We start from the raw sequence: 21,520 nt of genomic DNA, 5'->3' as shown, positions 1-21,520 counted from the left end.
GAATCAGCCAGAAAACCAAAGACTTTGGTTAACTATTTTAGTGATTGAATCAGTCAGAAAACCAAAGACTTTGGTTAACTATTTTAGTGATTGAATCAGTCAGAAAACCAAAGACTTTGGTTAACTGTTTTAGTGATTGAATCAGCCAGAAAACCAAAGACTTTGGTAAACTGTTTTAGTGATTGAATCAGCCAGAAAACCAAAGACTTTGGTTAACTGTTTTAGTGATTGAATCAGCCAGAAAACCAAAGACTTTGGTTAACTATTTTAGTGATTGAATCAGCCAGAAAACCAAAGACTTTGGTTAACTATTTTAGTGATTGAATCAACCAGAAAACCAAAGACTTTGGTTAACTGTTTTAGTGATTGAATCAGCCAGAAAACCAAAGACTTTGGTTAACTATTTTAGTGATTGAATCAGTCAGAAAACCAAAGACTTTGGTTAACTATTTTAGTGATTGAATCAGCCAGAAAACCAAAGACTTTGGTTAACTGTTTTAGTGATTAAATCAGCCAGAAAACCAAAGACTTTGGTTAACTGTTTTAGTGATTGAATCAGTCAGAAAACCAAAGACTTTGGTTAACTGTTTTAGTGATTGAATCAGCCAGAAAACCAAAGACTTTGGTTAACTATTTTAGTGATTGAATTAGCCAGAAAACCAAAGACTTTGGTTAACTATTTTAGTGATTGAATCAACCAGAAAACCAAAGACTTTGGTTAACTGTTTTAGTGATTGAATCAGCCAGAAAACCAAAGACTTTGGTTAACTATTTTAGTGATTGAATCAGTCAGAAAACCAAAGACTTTGGTTAACTATTTTAGTGATTGAATCAGCCAGAAAACCAAAGACTTTGGTTAACTGTTTTAGTGATTAAATCAGCCAGAAAACCAAAGACTTTGGTTAACTGTTTTAGTGATTGAATCAGTCAGAAAACCAAAGACTTTGGTTAACTATTTTAGTGATTGAATCAACCAGAAAACCAAAGACTTTGGTTAACTGTTTTAGTGATTGAATCAGCCAGAAAACAAAAGACTTTGGTTAACTATTTTAGTGATTGAATCAACAAAAAAACCAAAGACTTTGGTTAACTATTTTAGTGATTGAATCAACCAGAAAACCAAAGACTTTGGTTAACTATTTTAGTGATTGAATCAACCAGAAAACCAAAGACTTTGGTTAACTATTTTAGTGATTGAATCAGCCAGAAAACCAAAGACTTTGATTAACTGTTTTAGTGATTGAATCAACCAGAAAACCAAAGACTTTGGTTAACTATTTTAGTGATTGAATCAGTCAGAAAACCAAAGACTTTGGTTAACTGTTTTAGTGATTGAATCAGTCAGAAAACCAAAGACTTTGGTTAACTGTTTTAGTGATTGAATCAGCCAGAAAACCAAAGACTTTGGTTAACTGTTTTAGTGATTGAATCAGCCAGAAAACCAAAGACTTTGGTTAACTGTTTTAGTGATTGAATCAGCCAGAAAACCAAAGACTTTGGTTAACTATTTTAGTGATTGAATCAGCCAGAAAACCAAAGACTTTGGTTAACTATTTTAGTGATTGAATCAACCAGAAAACCAAAGACTTTGGTTAACTGTTTTAGTGATTGAATCAGCCAGAAAACCAAAGACTTTGGTTAACTATTTTAGTGATTGAATCAGTCAGAAAACCAAAGACTTTGGTTAACTATTTTAGTGATTGAATCAGCCAGAAAACCAAAGACTTTGGTTAACTGTTTTAGTGATTGAATCAGTCAGAAAACCAAAGACTTTGGTTAACTGTTTTAGTGATTGAATCAGCCAGAAAACCAAAGACTTTGGTTAACTGTTTTAGTGATTGAATCAGCCAGAAAACCAAAGACTTTGGTTAACTGTTTTAGTGATTGAATCAGCCAGAAAACCAAAGACTTTGGTTAACTATTTTAGTGATTGAATCAGCCAGAAAACCAAAGACTTTGGTTAACTATTTTAGTGATTGAATCAACCAGAAAACCAAAGACTTTGGTTAACTGTTTTAGTGATTGAATCAGCCAGAAAACCAAAGACTTTGGTTAACTATTTTAGTGATTGAATCAGTCAGAAAACCAAAGACTTTGGTTAACTATTTTAGTGATTGAATCAGCCAGAAAACCAAAGACTTTGGTTAACTGTTTTAGTTATTAAATCAGCCAGAAAACCAAAGACTTTGGTTAACTGTTTTAGTGATTGAATCAGTCAGAAAACCAAAGACTTTGGTTAACTGTTTTAGTGATTGAATCAGCCAGAAAACCAAAGACTTTGGTTAACTATTTTAGTGATTGAATTAGCCAGAAAACCAAAGACTTTGGTTAACTATTTTAGTGATTGAATCAGCCAGAAACCAAAGACTTTGGTTAACTATTTTAGTGATTGAATCAGCCAGAAAACCAAAGACTTTGGTTAACTGTTTTAGCCTCTAGTGACATGCACGACTAGATGAACACATGGATAGGCAAAGGACGTCATTATCATTTGTGGAAGGAAAGTCTGTACTATATATAAGATAATTACCACAACTATAAGCTTTAATTTAACAAGGTTACAAAGACAGTTTGGGTGGAGACACAAACTCAAAATCGGCCCCGAAGTGGTCCACCCTGGCAGGTAAAAAGGCAGTTTTCAATATTTTCAGAAAGAACATCAGAATGAAATTCTATCAAAGACAAATGAAAGAGAAGAATAGAGAAAGAAGGTTGACGGATCTTGTGTGGTGCCCCAGCGGTCCACAGACAAAAGGATAGAAGGAAGTAAATGTGAAGTTAGATGTGAACCTGGCCTAACTGATGTCGTATAATGAATATCTAATTGATCTAAGTGTTTTGTAAAGGGACAATCTCGTATTCCAAAAGAAAAAAAACCATTTCCATAAAAAAAAATTTCCTTTAGTTCAGTGTTCTATCGCTATAGTGCTGTGCTGCAGTTCACGCGATAATATGAAAAACTACTTATTAATTGTTGTTTTAAATTATGTCTCAATTATATGCATACTAAATAGATTTTTTCTCTTAAAAAAAGTAAACATTTTTTACTTAACTTAGCAATACAAATGTAAAAAAAATATTTTTTGACAAAAAATCTAAAACCGTGTTAAAGATTTGGTAGATAGATATCTCCCAAACTAAGGATCCTCCCTTGTTTGTTACTATTAATAGTGAATAGTTGTAAAAGTGGTGTATTTTTATGAAAAAAAAACTGCTTGCATAAGTGATTTAAAAAAAATAGATTTTTCGCTTTCAGAATAGAAAAAAGTAGCCGTTGCATCAGAACTTTGAATGGTCTAAAATATTATGATCTCGGATTTTCACAATCTTTTCAAGTATACGAGATCTAAACGAGACGGACGGACAGACGGACATTCCACACAAAACTAATAGCTCTTTTCCCCATTCGCGGGCCGTTAAAAAATCTAATTTCTCTGTACATAGAAAACAAATGTTCTCTCTGTATTAATTCCGTTGTAGATCTAGGTTCATTTCTCTTTTATGTTTCTCTTAATTCAACGTCGTCATGTCAGATCTTACAAAATGCATTTCTGTGCACACTTTAATAAACTGACAATGTTTGTCAAGACACTTACCAAAGTACAAGATTAGTTCCAGCATCTTGACATCCGCCATCACGAGCCTTTAGTTGATTCCATGATGTGACCAGTGACTCCCTGTCTCTATTATATTATTATCTCAATAAAAATCTTTTTATAAATGTCTTTTTATTATATTTATAACAATATCGAATTAAGACATTAGCAAACTAAAGCAATACAATTATAACACAACTAATAGAACGTGAAGAATTTCTAACAAAACTGTTATAGTACAAGTTATTTTGAAACATATAGAAATTTGAAAGGTAACTCACAAGTTTGAAAGGCCAAATGCATTGACGGCATCTGTGGAGATAAATGATAATAAAATAGAATAATAGATTGTTATATATTATAAAAAAGCCTGATAGGTAAATGAAATACCAGAAGAATTAGACTACAAACATTACAAACAAGCAAAATGTATTTTTTAAAAATAAAAACAAACAAGGTTACAAAGACAGTTTGTGTGGAAACACAAGCTGAAAATCGGCCCTCGAAGTGGTCCACCCAGGCAGGTAAAAAGACAAGTTTCAATATTATCAGAATGAAATTCTATCAAAGATAAATGACAGAAAATAATGGAGAAAAAAAGGTTAACAGATCTCGTGTGGTGCCCCAGCGGTCCACAGACCAAAGGATAGGTGAAAGTGAATTTGAAGTTAGATGTGAACCTGGCCTAACTGATGTCTTATAATGAATATCTAATTGATCTAATTGTTTTGTAAAGGGCCAATCTCTTATTCCTCAAGAATCAAAACAAAATATTTGTTTTTCTTTGGTTAGGTGTTTTAATATCAGGTGACCGAGCCTCGCTCGGATGAATAATTTGCTAAGGAAGGATATATACCCGAAGTCATTTTGGGAATATTTTTTTAATTACGAAAATGAACGATCGGTTAAAGACTATCAATCCGAAGAGTTGCTTTTTCGTACTGTCATTTTTCAATGTAATTGTACATGGCGATTGGAATAGAAAGTCCCCCCAACAGTAGGCCTATAGAAAACCACAGCTCACGTCTTAATGTTTTACATTGCTATCTTCGCGTAAGACTATTGGGCTATTATAGGCTTGGAAGAAAGTCTTTGCAGTGTAACTTCTAAAATGGTTCCTTTCTGACATTTAATATTGCAATTAATATATTCATTATGGCTCTGAGACATGGACACTATACAGAAAACAACTAAGACTTCTTGAGTGCTTTCACCTAAGATGCTTGCGCTCCATCATGGACATACGGTGGCAGGATCGCACTACAAACAGCGATGTCCTTGCCAACGCCGGTATGGACAGTATAGAGGGACTTCTTATGGTCCGACAGTTGCACTGGGTAGGGCACATATCCCGTATGGGAGACGAACGTATGCCAAAGGCAGTCTTTTTTTTTTTGGTGAGCTAAAAGGTGGTCGACGTAACAGAGGTGCCCCAGGGAAACGCTTCAAAGACCAGCTTAGGCGTCAACTTTCCTTGGCTGACATAGAAGAGAGCACCTAGTTCTATGCGGCCTCCGAACGAGACAGCTGGAGGTCACTCACGAAGGCCGCGGTATACACATTTGAGACCAAAAGAAAATCTGCTGCCGAGGACAAATGCAGACGGCGAAAAGAAATCTAAATCAATCACCTGCAGATAATGGTTATGCTTGCCCTGAATGTGGCAAAATATGTAGGTCACAGCTGGGGATGCGCAGCCACGGGAAATACTGCATTCCTCACTAATCTTCGGTTCAAAGACAAGCCTTATTATTATGGCTTTAGTAAGAATCATCAAGTAATGCAAAATCTTTACGTTATAGTGTAAAACGTGCACCTAGTAACAAAGTAACAAAAAACATAGCGTTAGTATTCTAAAGAAGCGTTATTGTGAGACATCTCTGTTACTCCGACAACGTTTCAGCTTACTAAAAAAAAAAGATTGCCAAAAATATATTCGTCCCCCATACGGAATAAGTGCCCTGCAAAGCGTAACAACACAAGACACAGATATTTTACAAAGAGAATTAGATGAATTACAGAAATGGGAATCAAATTGGAGCATGTCTTTCCACCCAGAAAAATGTCAGTTGTTAAGAGTAACAAAAAAACTAAAACAAATTAATTCCACTTATCTTATTCATGGCAAACCAGTAACACAGACTAAAAACGCAAAATACCTAGGTGTTATAATAAATGAAAAACTATCATGGCATCCACATATTGATGAAACTACAAAAAATCAAACAAAGCATTAGTATTTATTAAAAGAAATTTCTATAAATCAAATAAGAACATAAAACTAAAATGTTATTTAACCTTGGTTAGACCAATAATAGAATATGCATCCTCCGTTTGGGACCCCTCAACTCAAGAAAACATTAAGAAACTGGAACAGACACAAAATAGAGCAGTGAGACTCATAACAAACGAATATTCACATTTGACTAGAGTAACACCTTTAGTAAAATCATTAAATTTAGAAAGCCTTCAGGACAGAAGGCTCAAAAGTAAAGTAGCAATCATACATAAAACACTGAACCATAATCTTCAAATACAAAAACAAAATTTAATAAAATACTCTGAAAGGCACAAAGATAAAGGCACATTCCTCGTCCCATATGCTAGGACAAATTTGTACAAATACTCCTTCTTCCCTAGTGCTATTAGAGCATGGAATGGGTTGCCTGAGCTAGCCAGGAAAACCAGTGACTTGGCAGAATTTAAGTCATTGGTTAATATGCATGACTAAATGCATGTCGCGTAGGACGTAATCATCTTCTTTTTTTGAAGTAACGTCTGTATTATATAAGATAAGAAGATAAGACTGTCGGATTATAAGAAGTTCATTTCATTTTGCAAGAATATCGCTGTTTGTATTGCGGTCTTTGGTGAAGTCGTTTAAGAAGTCTTAGTTGCTTTCTATAAAGTACTGATGTCTCAGATCCACATAGAGGGGTTGAGATAATCACTGGTTGACACTGATCCAAAAGCACGACAATCCCTGATCTCATATCAACCTCCCTTTAAAGCAATGCGTCATTTGATAATATGCTTCCCAGATAATGTGAAGTTATCTACCACTTGAAGGGATGTATATGTGCGGTGATCTTTGGGCTGAGTTGGTTTTATTGGGTGACTTCTGGAACATGACTTCTGTTTTACTGAGGTTTATAGGTTAACAAAAAAAAAAAGCAGCAGCGTGATGAAAATTTGTTGACCGCGAGCTGGATATCATCAGGGCCAGCCTTAGGCCTATGCTGCCGCATTGGACCCCGAAGGTTCAAAAGCCCCGCGCTAAGTCTAGGTGTAAATTATTAAATTAAACCATTATAATTTATAATAGGGTTCCCGTGGTCTCCTTGTTTTCAAGGAGCTCCTGGAAATCTCCTGAAACTCATAAAAATGTCCTTTAAAAGACAAAATTGTCATTTCGGGGTGTCAATCAAAATGGTAAACGCCAGTCCTACGCGTGATATAAAAAAAACGGCATCGTCAGCTTTCATTAATAAAAATGTAATGCAAATACGCATTTATTTTCTAATTCAAAATCTTTATATTCACTTATTATCCTAATTCCTACCCTTACTGGTCCGCGCGCAATCCATTTCACATAAGGCCCCGCAAATGTTAGGGCCGGCCCTGGTTGTGCAAGTAAGGCATAGATAAGCTGTGTTAAGACCATTTCCAATTTTTGGTATGGGACAGTAGACTTCGAAGCTTAAACACATTGCACTAATTCACCAGCAAAATAATAACAAAGTAAAAGCTATCTACGAGTGTACGCAATTAAAGTGTAAACAAATTTTAAAAGCCTTTAAAACACAATAACTAATCATATATAAAGATATTTAAACTCGCATATTTTTCTTCCATAGTTTCATAATGGATCGATGACAATAAGATGGTGCGCAAATGTTTAATTAGGCCAATTGAATCATTAAAACTTTTTCTTGTTTGCGAATAAATGTCTTAGTGTACTGCTGTGAGCCTAGTGACGTAAGCGGTGTCAAGTTTTTTTCACATTGACGTCATATAGAAAATTTCATTCATAAAACATTCTAGCCAAAATTAATTTTTCGATGAGCCATTTTCAAACCGATATAACGGTCGACCTCGAGTTTTCCCGATGTGGCCAATGAGTTGAGATTTTTTTTCTCACTAATATGCACGTACCTTGAAATTTTAAAGAAAATCGTTAGAGCCGTTTTCGAAATAAAATTTATATATATATAAATATATATACATACATACATACAAGAATTGCTCGCTTAAGAGTATAGGATATGCTGTCTACCAGTGCAATTCACGAGATAATATGAAAAACTACTTATTAATTGTTGTTTTAAATTATGGATGTCTTATATGCATACTAAATAGATTTTTTCTCTTTAAAAAATAATAAACATTTTTTATGTGTAAATACTGTACTTAATATAACAGAACTTACATAACTTAACAATAAAAATATTTCAAAAAACTTTTTGACAAAAATCTAAAACCGTTTGCATAAATGTGTTGAAAAACTGGTAAATACTCGTCCCCCCTAATAAAGAGCCTCAAGTGTTTGTTACTATTAATAGTGAATAGTTGTAAAAGTGTATTTTTATGAAAAAACTGCTTGCATCAGAACTTTGAATGGTCCTAAATATTGTCATGTCGGATTTTCACTATCTTTTCTAGTTTACGAGATCTAAACGGGACAGGCGGACGGACAGACGGAAAGACGGACAGACAGGCCACACAAAACTAATAGCGTCTTTTCTTCTTTCGGGGCCGCTTAAAGCAAGCTTATCTAAAGGGAAGAGCTCCACATTTACAAGAAAGCCTAAAGCTCTAAATATTGTAGAATATTTATTTCCTTTTTCCGATATCAAACAAATGTATTACTAATAAAAGTGGCGTCACCAGGATCTGTGTCACCCGGTGCGCTTAGCTCAAGGTGACCCCCACCCCATTCATCTTCACCTTTCTCCCCCTATCGCCACCCCCAAGCCCTTAATTTCTCTATGAACTCCATCTTTTGTTCGTTTTGTTAAATATCAACATAGTAAGCTCATTACATACATTAATTGATTGCTACACAGCTATAAAAGGACTGTTTTCATTGTTTTTTAAATGTCATATACGCGGTAACCTAGATGATATTTGTTCATATTAAATTATCTGCGTAATCCCTAATAAACCTAGATGGTTAGTTTACTGTATTATAGTTTAACAAAAAAAAAACCTACGATAGTTTTTATAGGGACCTTTTTGGGGAAAAGTTGATTAGGAGGGGGGTACTCCATTAACTAATTTCACTATGTGATACTGACCCTAGAAATGCCAATAACCTTAGTAACTATTACAGTCACTCACAAACTCTAGCAGGCCCGGTGGGTTCGCTTATGGATTCACTGTTCAATGCAAGTAAGAAATGCAGTCTTTCTGTTTTCTATACTAATATTAAAAACGAAAAACCAAAAAAAATATATATAATGACAAACCTATCCCCCTCCATAAAAAAATACAGTTGAAACTTGCCATCACTGAAAGATTTCTTACATACCCCTGGATTGTTTAAATGTACCAAAGAGAGGAACAATTGGATGGCAACATCATTCCGGTTTTAAATATTTTCCAGCCCCCCCCCCCCTCATTGCCTCTCCATAAACATAAAATGGAGAACTGAAATGAAGAATGATGATGAACGTGTGCTGTTAGTGTGACTAGGCAGGATGCCAGGAGCACTGAAACTTTGTCTCGCTACTTCATACACAAAGGAAACTAAGGTGATCCCATTGCTGCTTTAGATGCTTGTGGTGAATTCGTTTGAATGTAGAGAACGCATTAGATCTGTTATGATAGGATTAGGAATTAGGTATTTGTTTCAGGAATAAGGGGAAAGTTTTAATTAGTGACAAATGACGTGATAGATCTTTAAAAAGTAAGAACGTTCTAAGAGAGGCTAGACCTTTCGTTGGTGTTGCTGTTCCAGTTCGGCATTACCTCCTTTGAGTTTGTATATAGTTCAATTACTCATCGCAGCGTAAGAACATAACAGATCACACAAGATAAGTTCTTGACAAGTTTTCTGAATTAAGAAGATGTTTTAAAATTATGTTTCATGGTTTTTTTTTTTCTCAATAAAAAAAATACATCTGTTTGCAAATATTTTGTTAACAGTAAGTATTTTTATTTTATTTTTGTGTTTGTATCAGCCGGTGCGGCCCGCACCTACGACACCCCCTAGTGGCGCAACTGATTGACTAATTGGTTAATTATTAACTGATTTGTGTTTTTTTAATGTACCGGTATAATAAATAATTTAGGAAAGTTTCAACTTGATCCAGAATGTGTATGGAAGAAATAACGTGTTCAAAATTTTTATAAGACGGACAGACGACAGACAGACAGACATAAAGAGTGAGTTGATATAATAAACCAACACAACTTACGATCTTTGATGACTCTGTTCAATGCACCCACCAAATTAGACCAGGCCTTGGCTTCTTCACTGTCAGAACTGACACCAAGTGCAGTCTCAATGAACAAATTAATTTTCTTCTGGAGTTGCTACAATCAAAAGTATAACAATATTAAGTTTTACAAGGTCAAGGTAAATCGTTTCAAATTCATTAAGCTATTAATAGAGCGATGAAACATAAGCGTCAGTCCAATCATTTTTTAAAAAAGCGAATCACCAAAACCTACCACAAAGTAGTTATTGCCGATGGCTGGCTTCTTATTCAAATGAGCTTCAGCTAAACTTTCCAGACGATCTTGAAGCTGGGTTGGATCATTCAGGTTGTTGATAAGAGTCTCAAATCCTCCTATGATGACATCCACCTGTTTCTGGAACTCTGCATTGCTTTTCAAAGCATCGTCAGACTCTCTTGCATTAAATTTGGTGAATCTTTCACGCATGTTGGGAACATTGTCAAACATCCTTTGAGGATATATTTATGCATTTTCATTAACTTTTTAAAAAATGTTTCGTTTGTTATTAATTTTTCAAAAATTAAACGTGAGAAAATTTGTTAAAGTAGATCACTGTGACAGTAAAATTATTAAATGGTCATAAAAATGTGTTATACAAGACAACAAATAATGTAACTTGCACTTAAATTTGAAGATATTTATTGCAAGAGGAAAAATGTCGCAATAGAGAATACGAAGATAATTCTTTATCTTGAAGATGATTTTGTTAAAGCTGAAGCTGTAAAGCGTTTGATTTCTTTGGGGGTAAAAACTCGATGAGAATGAAAGATTTAGAAAGATGTGAATCAAAGTAGAATGATGAGAGCCGATTTGTTTAGTCAAATAATTTTAAAAAATGAGATACCAGAGAACAAGTCTAACTCCAGCATTTCTTTTTCCGTTGGCTCCAGCTGTAAGTCTGCTCCAAGAACTTTGAAGAGCTGACTTGTCGCTCTAGAATGTGCAAGAAATTTAGAGTCCGCTGCATGAATTGAATATAGGTTTAAAATGGGAGTAAGAGAGAGAGGAGAGGGAGAGAAGGGGAAAGAGAGGGAGGGAAAGAGAAGGGAAGTGAGAAAGATGGGAAAGAGAAACAGAGAGGGAGAGAAAGACAGAGAAATGCTTTCGATTACAGTTTTACCTTCATGGAGTGACAAAGATAGAAAGGATAATAAAATAACATCATTCTACAGTTCAATGCAATCTCAGTGACTTTGCAAAGTGTGTGCAAATATTTCTTTTTTTTTTTAGTTTCTTTCAATACAAAAAAAAAAAATAAATAAAAAACATTTACTTACGTCTCTGAAAGTCCGATGTTTTAACTTAAATCTACGGAAAAAGCAAACAAAAATTAAATTCATTCTAAAATAAAAAATTATGAATAAAAATATCCTTTATAGAAATTTCATTTCATACTTCTGTACGTTGTTCAATTGAATTCTGATCCGTCAACCTAGCAATCCATTCTGTAATCAAAATCAATGTTGTAAATATTCAAACTTAAATTTTTTTTTTAAGTTACAGTTATTGAGAACCTTGTTGAAGGCAGCCAGTAAATATTCAAACTTAAAACAAAAAGTCTTCACTTACAGCTATTGAGAACCTTGTTGAAGGCAGCCAGTAAATATTCAAACTTAAAACAAAAAGTCTTCACTTACAACTATTGAGAACCTCGTTGAAGGCAGCCAGTAAATATTCAAACTTAAAACAAAAAGTCTTCACTTACAGCTATTGAGAACCTTGTTGAAGGCAGCCAGTAAATATTCAAACTTAAAACAAAAAGTTTTCACTTACAGCTATTGAGAACCTCGTTGAAGGCAGCCAGTAAATATTCAAACTTAAAACAAAAAGTCTTCACTTACAGCTATTGAGAACCTCGTTGAAGGCAGCCAGTAAATATTCAAACTTAAAACAAAAAGTCTTCACTTACAGCTATTGAGAACCTCGTTGAAGGCAGCCAGTAAATATTCAAACTTAAAACAAAAAGTCTTCACTTACAGCTATTGAGAACCTCGTTGAAGGCAGCCAGTAAATATTCAAACTTAAAACAAAAAGTCTTCACTTACAGCTATTGAGAACCTCGTTGAAGGCAGCCAGTAAATATTCAAACTTAAAACAAAAAGTCTTCACTTACAGCTATTGAGAACCTCGTTGAAGGCAGCCAGTAAACGTTCCCAGGATTTTGGAGTATCATCACTGCCAAGTTTTTCAGCAAGGAAACTGGCGATTTTTTCTTGCAATGGCTGGAAGCAAGAATATCATGTTCAACATAATATCATGTTTCATCTGAATCTCAATGTACTATAACAGATAAGGACAGCAAGTAAACTATATGTAAAGAGTGACAGCGTCATGTGATATATCACAGCAAGTAAACTATATGTAACAAGTGACAGCGTCATGTGATATATCACAGCAAGTAAACTATATATAACAAGTGACAGCGTCATGTGATATATCACAGCAAGTAAACTATATGTAACAAGTGACAGCGTCATGTGATATATCACAGCAAGTAAACTATATGTAACAAGTGACAGCGTCATGTGATATATCACAGCAAGTAAACTATATGTAACAAGTGACAGCGTCATGTGATATATCACAGCAAGTAAACTATATGTAACAAGTGATAGCGTCATGTGATATATCACAGCAAGTAAATGAATTATTTGCTATTGGGGATTTGAAGTATTGATTTTAAACACAGCAGAGAAACTTTTAGTGTTCAATTGTAAAATAAATTTCCTCTGGATAACAAAGATTACTATTATTATAAAATTTACTTAATTGCAATTAAAATTAAAATTAAATTATGGCTTTTATATAGCGCTACTTTCATGCTTATAGCATGCTAAGAGCGCCGTGGTCAAATCTCATTTATGGACCAGTGGGTGGAGGGGGTATCTGAGAGAAGGTTTTCTGTGCTGCCTTTAGGCCAGCGGTTCTCAACCTTTTTTAGCTCTGCGACCCCTTTTTACTATTCCCCACCATGCGGCAACCCCCAACAGTAAAATAATAATAAAGTAACTGCGCTTTTGATAATGTTTTGAAATCTTAATCATAATGTAAAATAAGTATTGCCCAAGCTTTATGCTTAATTACGAAATGATATAAAATTATATTTTGTTAAAAATATATTTCTGCTTATAATTAAATGTAAAAAAAAATAATATTTTTTGATGACTACCATTTATTTTATTTTCTATTGCACTTTCCCCATATTCATGTTTTATACTTATGTGACTATTTCAAAAGCATGACACAAAGAAAGATAGTGAATTACACGGCTACATTACTTTTGAGATAGAGACTAGTGGATACAATACAACGTCGGTGCAAAGGTTCAGCTTGTTTCTGTTTCCTAAGCTCAGAGATTCTCCTAACAGTCTTTGCTAGATTACAACGAATGTCATCTTCTTTATCAAGTCTACTTCTGTATGAAGATTTGTAAACTAACATGGTGGGGAAAAATGTTTATGGAAATGGAAGAAACACAGTCACAACCGGATATGACTGAACTGGAAGAAACACAGTCACAACCGGATATGACTGAAATGGAAGAAACACAGTCACAACCGGATATGACTGAACTGGAAGAAACACAGTCACAACCGGATATGACTGAAATGGAAGAAACACAGTCACAACCGGATATGACTGAAATGGAAGAAACACAGTCACAACCGGATATGACTGAAATGGAAGAAACACAGTCACAACCGGATATGACTGAAATGGAAGAAACACAGTCACAACCGGATATGACTGAAATGGAAGAAACACAGTCACAACCGGATATGACTGAAAAAGATCAAGAATTGTGTAACTGAACATTCAAGAGAAACTTTTTTCTCTGCATCACAATTAATGAGTTCAATAAACTTTTTCTGTGATTTCTCCATAACAACTTTAACTTTGAGTGTAAATAGACTCTTAACAAGTGCAAACGGTAAATCGGCAAAAGTATGAACTTTGTTTGCAAGCATGGGCAAATGTACTTGACAGAAATTATCATTGTATCCTCGTAGAAAGCAGATAATATTGGAAACATGTAAATATATTTTTCGCCCTATATTTGTCTGCCAAAGCTGAAGTGTCCTTTGGAAAGATTGGATTTTTTTCAGTCAAATCCAGCTCTGTTGCATTTGATCATTCCAATGACGTTTTTCCTAACTTTTTGTAATTCTTTTGGTAGTGTATTTGTTACTAATATTCGTCGATGACTTTTGGTGACTCATTTTGTTCCAAATGCTGAAATCCAGACCAATATCATCGCAATAAAATCACAAATATTTTACAAGAGATTTTATACTTTTCCAAAAACTAACTTGATCAAAGTCGCATACATCGGATATTGTAGAAGTCGATTCAAGAGGTTTGCAAAAAAGAAACGCCTTGTTAAAATCGTCTCAGATAATCAGTATCATTTTCTGTAAAGTTGGGATGCTTCTGTTAAAATGAAGTTAAAGATGTTTCAGTTTCATAGATTCGGCTTAAAGAACTTCCTTACAAATGACTTATTGAGGTTTTCCAATTTCTGCGTAACTATTTATATAAAACTTTACCATTTAAATCTTCTTAACGTTATTTGTTCTAGATCCAGTTTCATGAGTTGTTCCGTTATGAAAATATTACTTTCAGTAACGTATGGACTAAAAGACAATGACAAAACAATGAAATATAAACGTAAACTCTTTTCAAATATATTCTGCAACATCTATCCTAAAACAAAACAACAAAATAGTAACTACACTTTAAAAAAAAAATCCATATTTCTGTTGGTCTCTGGCGACCCCTGCAAAATCGTCATTTAACCTCCAAGGGAGTTGCGACCCACAGGTTGAGAACCCCTGCTTTGGGCGTTCAGTAAACACAACTCTGCTCGATTCAGGTGTCGAACCTCGAGCCCCCATCATTGGTAGCCAAGCCAAGTTCAAACGTACTTAGCCTCTCGACCACGTTTCCCATAGATATAAGGAACATATGTCTTATTATTAAATACGATTTACTCAACCAGAACAAATTACCTTAAAATATTCAAGACCGATGCTAGGTTGCATTCGAAGATGAACCTCTGCAAGTCTCTCCATTGTTGCCTGAAGTTGTCCAGGATTGTTCAGGTTTGAGATGAGAGAGTCAAGACCACCTTGAATTAGTTTCACCTGCTTGACAAACTCTGCATCATTCTTAAGTGCTTCAAAAGACTGCTCAGCATTGAACTTGGTGAATCTGGCACGCATGTTGGGAATGTTGTCCAACATCCTGTGTCGTGAACAATGAAACTATTACTATATATATAGAGAGAGAAAGAGGCCCCGGGGGCAACAAGGGCGTGAATGCCATTTATTTATTTTTCCAAAAAAAGTTCATTGTCAAAATATAAAATTATTTCTATATGGATGTGTAATTTGTTAAAGTCAGCTACAATTTATTAAAAACTATTCAGCAAGTTAACGAATAAAACTTAGCGAGCTTTATTCGATGAAAAGAGGTTGATGATTATGCTGAATCGTCGATGTGTAGAATAATCAAATACTGGAATTTTTTTGTTATCTCTATTCTTCGGGTAACTCTCTTTTGGGTCCCCGGGCAGTAACCCCGAGTGATCTAACTTAAATATGGCCTTGCATGGTGTACGACTGTACGTGTCATGGTCTCATAGAAGTGTTAACAATGAGTTTCTATGTAAAATTAGTACCGAAATTTGGAGAACTTTCTATTCTAAAAATAAGGGAGACACGCTTATAACGAATCAAAAAAACAAACTCTGTTCAGCCAATATTTTTCAAGCTTCATGCTAAATCTACTGGTGTGTAGTGTATGATGTATCTATTATTGAAATTAACTTATATTGTGTGTTAAATCTTTTCACGATTTCTTATCTTATCTTATCTTATATAATACAGACGTTACTTCAAAAAAGAAGATGATTACGTCCTACGCGTCATGCATTTAGTCATGCATATTAACCAATGACTTAAATTCTGCCAAGTCACTGGTTTTCCTGGCTAGCTCAGGCAACCCATTCCATGCTCTAATAGCACTAGGGAAGAAGGAGTATTTGTACAAATTTGTCCTAGCATATGGGACGAGGAATGTGCCTTTATCTTTGTGTCTTTCAGAGTATTTTATTAAATTTTGTTTTTGTATTTGAAGATTATGGTTCAGTGTTTTATGTATGATTGCTACTTTACTTTTGAGCCTTCTGTCCTGAAGGCTTTCTAAATTTAGTGATTTTACTAAAGGTGTTACTCTAGTCAAATGTGAATATTCGTTTGTTATGAATCTCACTGCTCTATTTTGTGTCTGTTCCAGTTTCTTAATGTTTTCTTGAGTTGAGGGGTCCCAAACGGAGGATGCATATTCTATTATTGGCCTAACCAAGGTTAAGTAACATTTTAGTTTTATGTTCTTATTTGATTTATAGAAATTTCTTTTAATAAATCCTAATGCTTTGTTTGATTTTTTTGTAGTTTCATCAATATGTGGATTCCATGATAGTTTTTCATTTATTATAACACCTAGGTATTTTGCGTTTTTAGTCTGTGATACTGGTTTGCCATGAATAAGATAAGTGGAATTAATTTGTTTTAGTTTTTTTGTTACTCTTAACAACTGACATTTTTCTGGGTGGAAAGACATGCTCCAATTTGATTCCCATTTCTGTAATTCATCTAATTCTCTTTGTAAAATATCTGTGTCTTGTGTTGTTTTTATTGTTCTATATATTATGCAATCGTCTGCAAATAATCTGACTTTTGTTCCTGAACTAATGCAATTTGGTAAATCATTTATGTAAATTAAAAATAGTAGTGGACCCAAGACTGTACCTTGAGGTACACCTGAGTTTACTGTTATCGGTGTTGATTTAGAGCCATTTATTATTACAGTTTGTTCTCTCCCTATCAGAAAGTCTTTAATCCACTGATGCAGTGGACCATTAATGCCGAAATATTTTAATTTTTTAAGCAAACTATGGTGGTGAACTTTGTCAAAAGCCTTAGAAAAATCTAGTAAGATAGCATCTATTTGTTCACTATTATCTAAACCTTTTGAAAAATCATCAATTAGTCCTATTAGTTGTGTTTCACATGATCTATATTTCCTAAAGCCATGTTGGTATGGTGTGAGGACATTATGTTTGTCTAAGTGGTTTATGATGTTGCTACATATTATGTGTTCTAGGATTTTACATGTGATGCTGGTAAGTGATACTGGTCTGTAGTTCCCTGGGTCAGATTTTTCTCCTTTTTTAAATAGGGGGGTGACATTAGCTTCTTTCCAGTCCTTTAGTACTCTGCCCTGGTTAAGTGAAGCCTGAAAGAGTATTTTGAACACTGGGGCTAGCTCATTACTTAGTTCTTTGAGTAATCTAGCTGGAATACCATCAGGTCCAGAAGCTTTATTTGGTTTGGTGTTGGCTAATAGTTTTTGAATTCCATTTTCTTGTTGAGAATTAAATTGTTTAATTTTTAAAATTTCATAAACATGAATTTGTTTATTTTGTTTTTTCGTAAACATAGATTCCCTTGCGAAACTGAAACTTATAGCACTAAATTTCTATAACGTAATTTTGTAAACCTGCATATGAAGATTTATACACTTATATATATATATCAATAAAATGTTAATTATTGTAAACTTACCAGATAACCAGATCAGTTCCGAAATCCGGTGAAATGTTTAACAGATCCCAGCTATTCTGAAGGGCGTGAATATCTCTACATTTAAAAGTGATAACAAGTAAAGAAGAACAACAAGAAAAATATATTTTTTTAATTCTATTTTTAAAAAAACATATCTAAGGTGAAGAACTCCGCATTTTCAACTTTATCTTTCAATAATAATAAATAATAATACTATTTCCCTTCTTTGATATAAAAATGATTAATTACCAATAATTAAGTAATCAAAATACTGAAGAATTAATTTCCCTTGTCGGTATAAAAAATAATTAATTTATAATAATTAATTAACTAACTGGTTATTTTTATAAATTGTTTTATGTATTGTTTTGCCCTAGTGCTGGTGAATTTTTAGTTCAACTAATCGCTCCATGTGTTTAGGCCATATCTATATTTGAACTAATCAGAGGATTCACTAGGGTCGGTGTCAACCGGTGTAGTAAGCTTTGGCTATCACCCCTACCTTTTTTTACTCCCCTCCCCCCCCCCCACAAAAAATACAATAAAAAGAATCGTTGGTTTGTTCTTTTTGTTGAACCATATTAAAACCTTAAACAGATCTAAATATCAACATTCATTGAAGGTGTATGACAATTGTAGAATGATTGTCAATTTTATTTTAACATTTCGTTGTTTATGCCTATTTATCAATAGTCATTGTATATTAAAATGTATGATTATTAACAAACAGACCTAACATTAACTGAATATGTTTTCTTTATCAGATAATAACAATAATAATTTAATTTACAGAGCGTTGTTTAAAAACATGATGTATTGCTTAAGGCGCTGAGATAATATTAAATATATATAATTATAACTATTAAAGAATACATATATATATAGCTAAAAGAGAAAAAAAAAGTTACTCTTCAGTTACAAGCCTGTGGATTAAATCTGTAAAAAAAAAAAGAGATAAACGAACCATAAATATTTTAAAAATTTAAAGTGAACAACTGGCGCATCCAGACGACATCAGTAACGTGATAGACACTCAACATTTTTAAAGCACAAAGTTTTTTTCGGACATGAACCCAGTTAACGGATGACCATGTCTATGAATTCATTGTAAGATATTGGACGTAAACTCGGTAGAAGGGAAAGCTTTGTGCGCATGCTCATTATTGTACTGGAATGAAGCCATCACTGGCAGCATAGATTCCATGCAGTCACACACAATTCTTTTGTACCTGTCAGTAAAGCTCGAGTCCTAATGAGTCTTCCTTTGCGTTCAGTCTCCTGTTGGCAGTCATCATACTGTGATTCTAACTGCCCGAGTTTGTTCTCCGCTTGTCTGACTTTGTTGGCATACTGCTCTGGCGACTTTTGTCTGAATGTGACTAATGTCTTGCACGAGACTTCTTCACTGTTGTCTTCCAGTCGTCTGGCCACGCAGGAGTGACTTCCCCCTTGATTTTGTTCTGATCTTTTCCAGTCAGCATTGGCGTACCGAGCGCTGTCGGCTATAGAATTACTTAGACAAACTGAAACAACGGAGAACATATACAACATTGGTCATTATTTACAGACAGTAGGACTATAATTATTTTCCTTTATTTATTTATAATTTAAAACACGATTCATTCTCTGGCACAGTCAAGCTCAATATTTGTAAAAGGAAAAACCTATTCCATTGTCACTAAATATCCAAGCGTTGGTTTTCTTTTTTTTTCATTTTTCTAGAATCCTGAGAAGCTAATGTTCGATGCGGATGATATGTAAAAAAAAGTAGATTTGGTCGATTTATTTCTCTTATCTTATTAGTTTTAAAAGGCCTGTCTCATTAGGCGCGTTGGCTGAGTGGTTAACCCATTGGATTCAGAACCTGGCGTCCTGGGTTCGAATCTTGGTGAAGACTGGGATTTTGAATTTTGGGATTTTTAGGGCGCCCCTGAGTCCACTCAACTCTATTGGGTACCTGAATTTAGTTGGGGAAAGTACAGGCGGTTGGTCGTTGTGCTGGCCACATGAAACCCTGCTCGTGAACCGTGGGCCACAGAAACAGATGACCCTAACATCATCTGCTTTTAGATCGCAAGGTCTGGAAAGGGGAACTTACTTTACTTGTCACATTAGTAAGTTAAAATAGACCTGTCACATAAGTTAGTTAAAATAGGCACGTCACATTAGCTAGTTAAAATAGACCTGTCACATTAGCTAGTTAAAATAGGCCTATCACAGTAGTTAGTTAAAATAGACCTGTCACATTAGCTAGTTAAAATAGGCCTATCACAGTAGTTAGTTAAAATAGACCTGTCACATTAGTTAGTTAAAATAGGCCTATCACATTAGTTAGTTAAAATAGACCTATCACATTAGTTAGTTAAAATAGGCACGTCACATTAGCTTGTTAAAATATACCTATACCAGTAGTTAGTTAAAATAGGCCTATCACGATAGTTACTTTAAATAAGCCTATACCAGTAGTTAGTTAGAATAGAACTATCACAGTAGTTACTTACGATTGGCCTATGCCAGTAGAGACAATACTACATACTTTATTATTATTGCCAGATATAATTAGGCCTATACTTTACTTGTATTTCTACATGTACTTCCATAACAGAGTTAACTGACGATAGATTTCTAAACTCTATAAAACAACATCAATCATTAAATATAAACAGTTTATGTTTAACTGTTAAAGAGACAATTCAAAGAAGTAAAAAATAACTTTAACTAATTCTATGGCAAAGATCTTGAAAGAACTTCGTGGATCTAGCACATTGACTAATTAGTCTGCTCTAAGCTCTATGGATCTCTAATAAACCTACTATTTGCTTTGAAAGATGTTATTTTATAAGTCAAAATTCCAAGTTATAATCACAATCTTCAAAAGAGTATACACTCGAAATTATAGAATCGGCAGTCAGGCAGCGTGCCTCTAAAACGGAAATTACTGGACTTGGGGCTCTAACACTAAATCTGCCAATGAGCCAGAAAATGTAGAAATCAAACCAAATCCCTAGAATAATTTTGTTTATTTCCTGCTGCTTTCAATGAAAAAGTATCTGATGTAAATAACACTTAACATTTAAGATCTCATTTGGTCAATTAAACACTTTTGATAAGTATTCCTTAAAAGTAAAAGTACCGTACCCTTTTCAGACCTTGCGATCTATAGGGAAGATGATGTAAAGGTGATGTATAGGTCATCTGTGTCTTTGGCCTACGGGGGTGTCATGTAGCCAGACCAATGACCAACTGCTTTTACTTTCTCCAAATAATATCTGAGGGATATCAGAGTTGGAAGCACCCAGAAGCGTTCTGATAATCGCGAAATTAAAAATCCCAGCCTTCACTGAGGTTCGAAAACGAATTCAAGACCCTTTGGTTCAAAAGCCAAGCGCTTTGCAAATCTGCCATCAAGCTCTCAGAGTTAAATAATAATTATTGACTTTCTTTCACATAATAACTAGACGTATTATTATATTTTTAGACGTAACGGAATAATGTAAAATAATTCATATTTTGAAAACGTTTTCATCCACAGTAAAACTACTCACCAGCACTGATAAGAACAAAACCAATAAAGTCTTGAACCATGTTTCTCTTGGCCACTGCCATTCTCTCCAGATTGTACCCAGAGCTATACTTGTCATATACAATGCATATATATTGTTAAAAAAGAATATAAAAAGCGCTGAAATAAAAATGTTGGCGCAATTATTTCTGGAGCATTACTTAAAATCATTTACTTTCTTCATTAGTAAACTTTGTAGCCCATTAATGCTGACAAGTCTAAAATTGAAACATAGTACAGAAGATGTGAAGAAGCGCATGGGTAGGGGCTAA

At 34.2% G+C, this 21,520-nt stretch overlaps 1 pseudogene; it reads right to left on the bottom strand.

Moving 5' to 3' along the window:
• The window catches only part of LOC106050211 (uncharacterized), a 64,824-nt pseudogene that overhangs the window by 34,839 nt on the left and 8,465 nt on the right, over nucleotides 1-21,520 (bottom strand).

Source organism: Biomphalaria glabrata, chromosome 4, assembly GCF_947242115.1.
Source record: "Biomphalaria glabrata chromosome 4, xgBioGlab47.1, whole genome shotgun sequence".
Classification (NCBI taxonomy): domain Eukaryota; kingdom Metazoa; phylum Mollusca; class Gastropoda; family Planorbidae; genus Biomphalaria; species Biomphalaria glabrata.
This window is presented reverse-complemented; position numbering and strand designations above follow the sequence as displayed.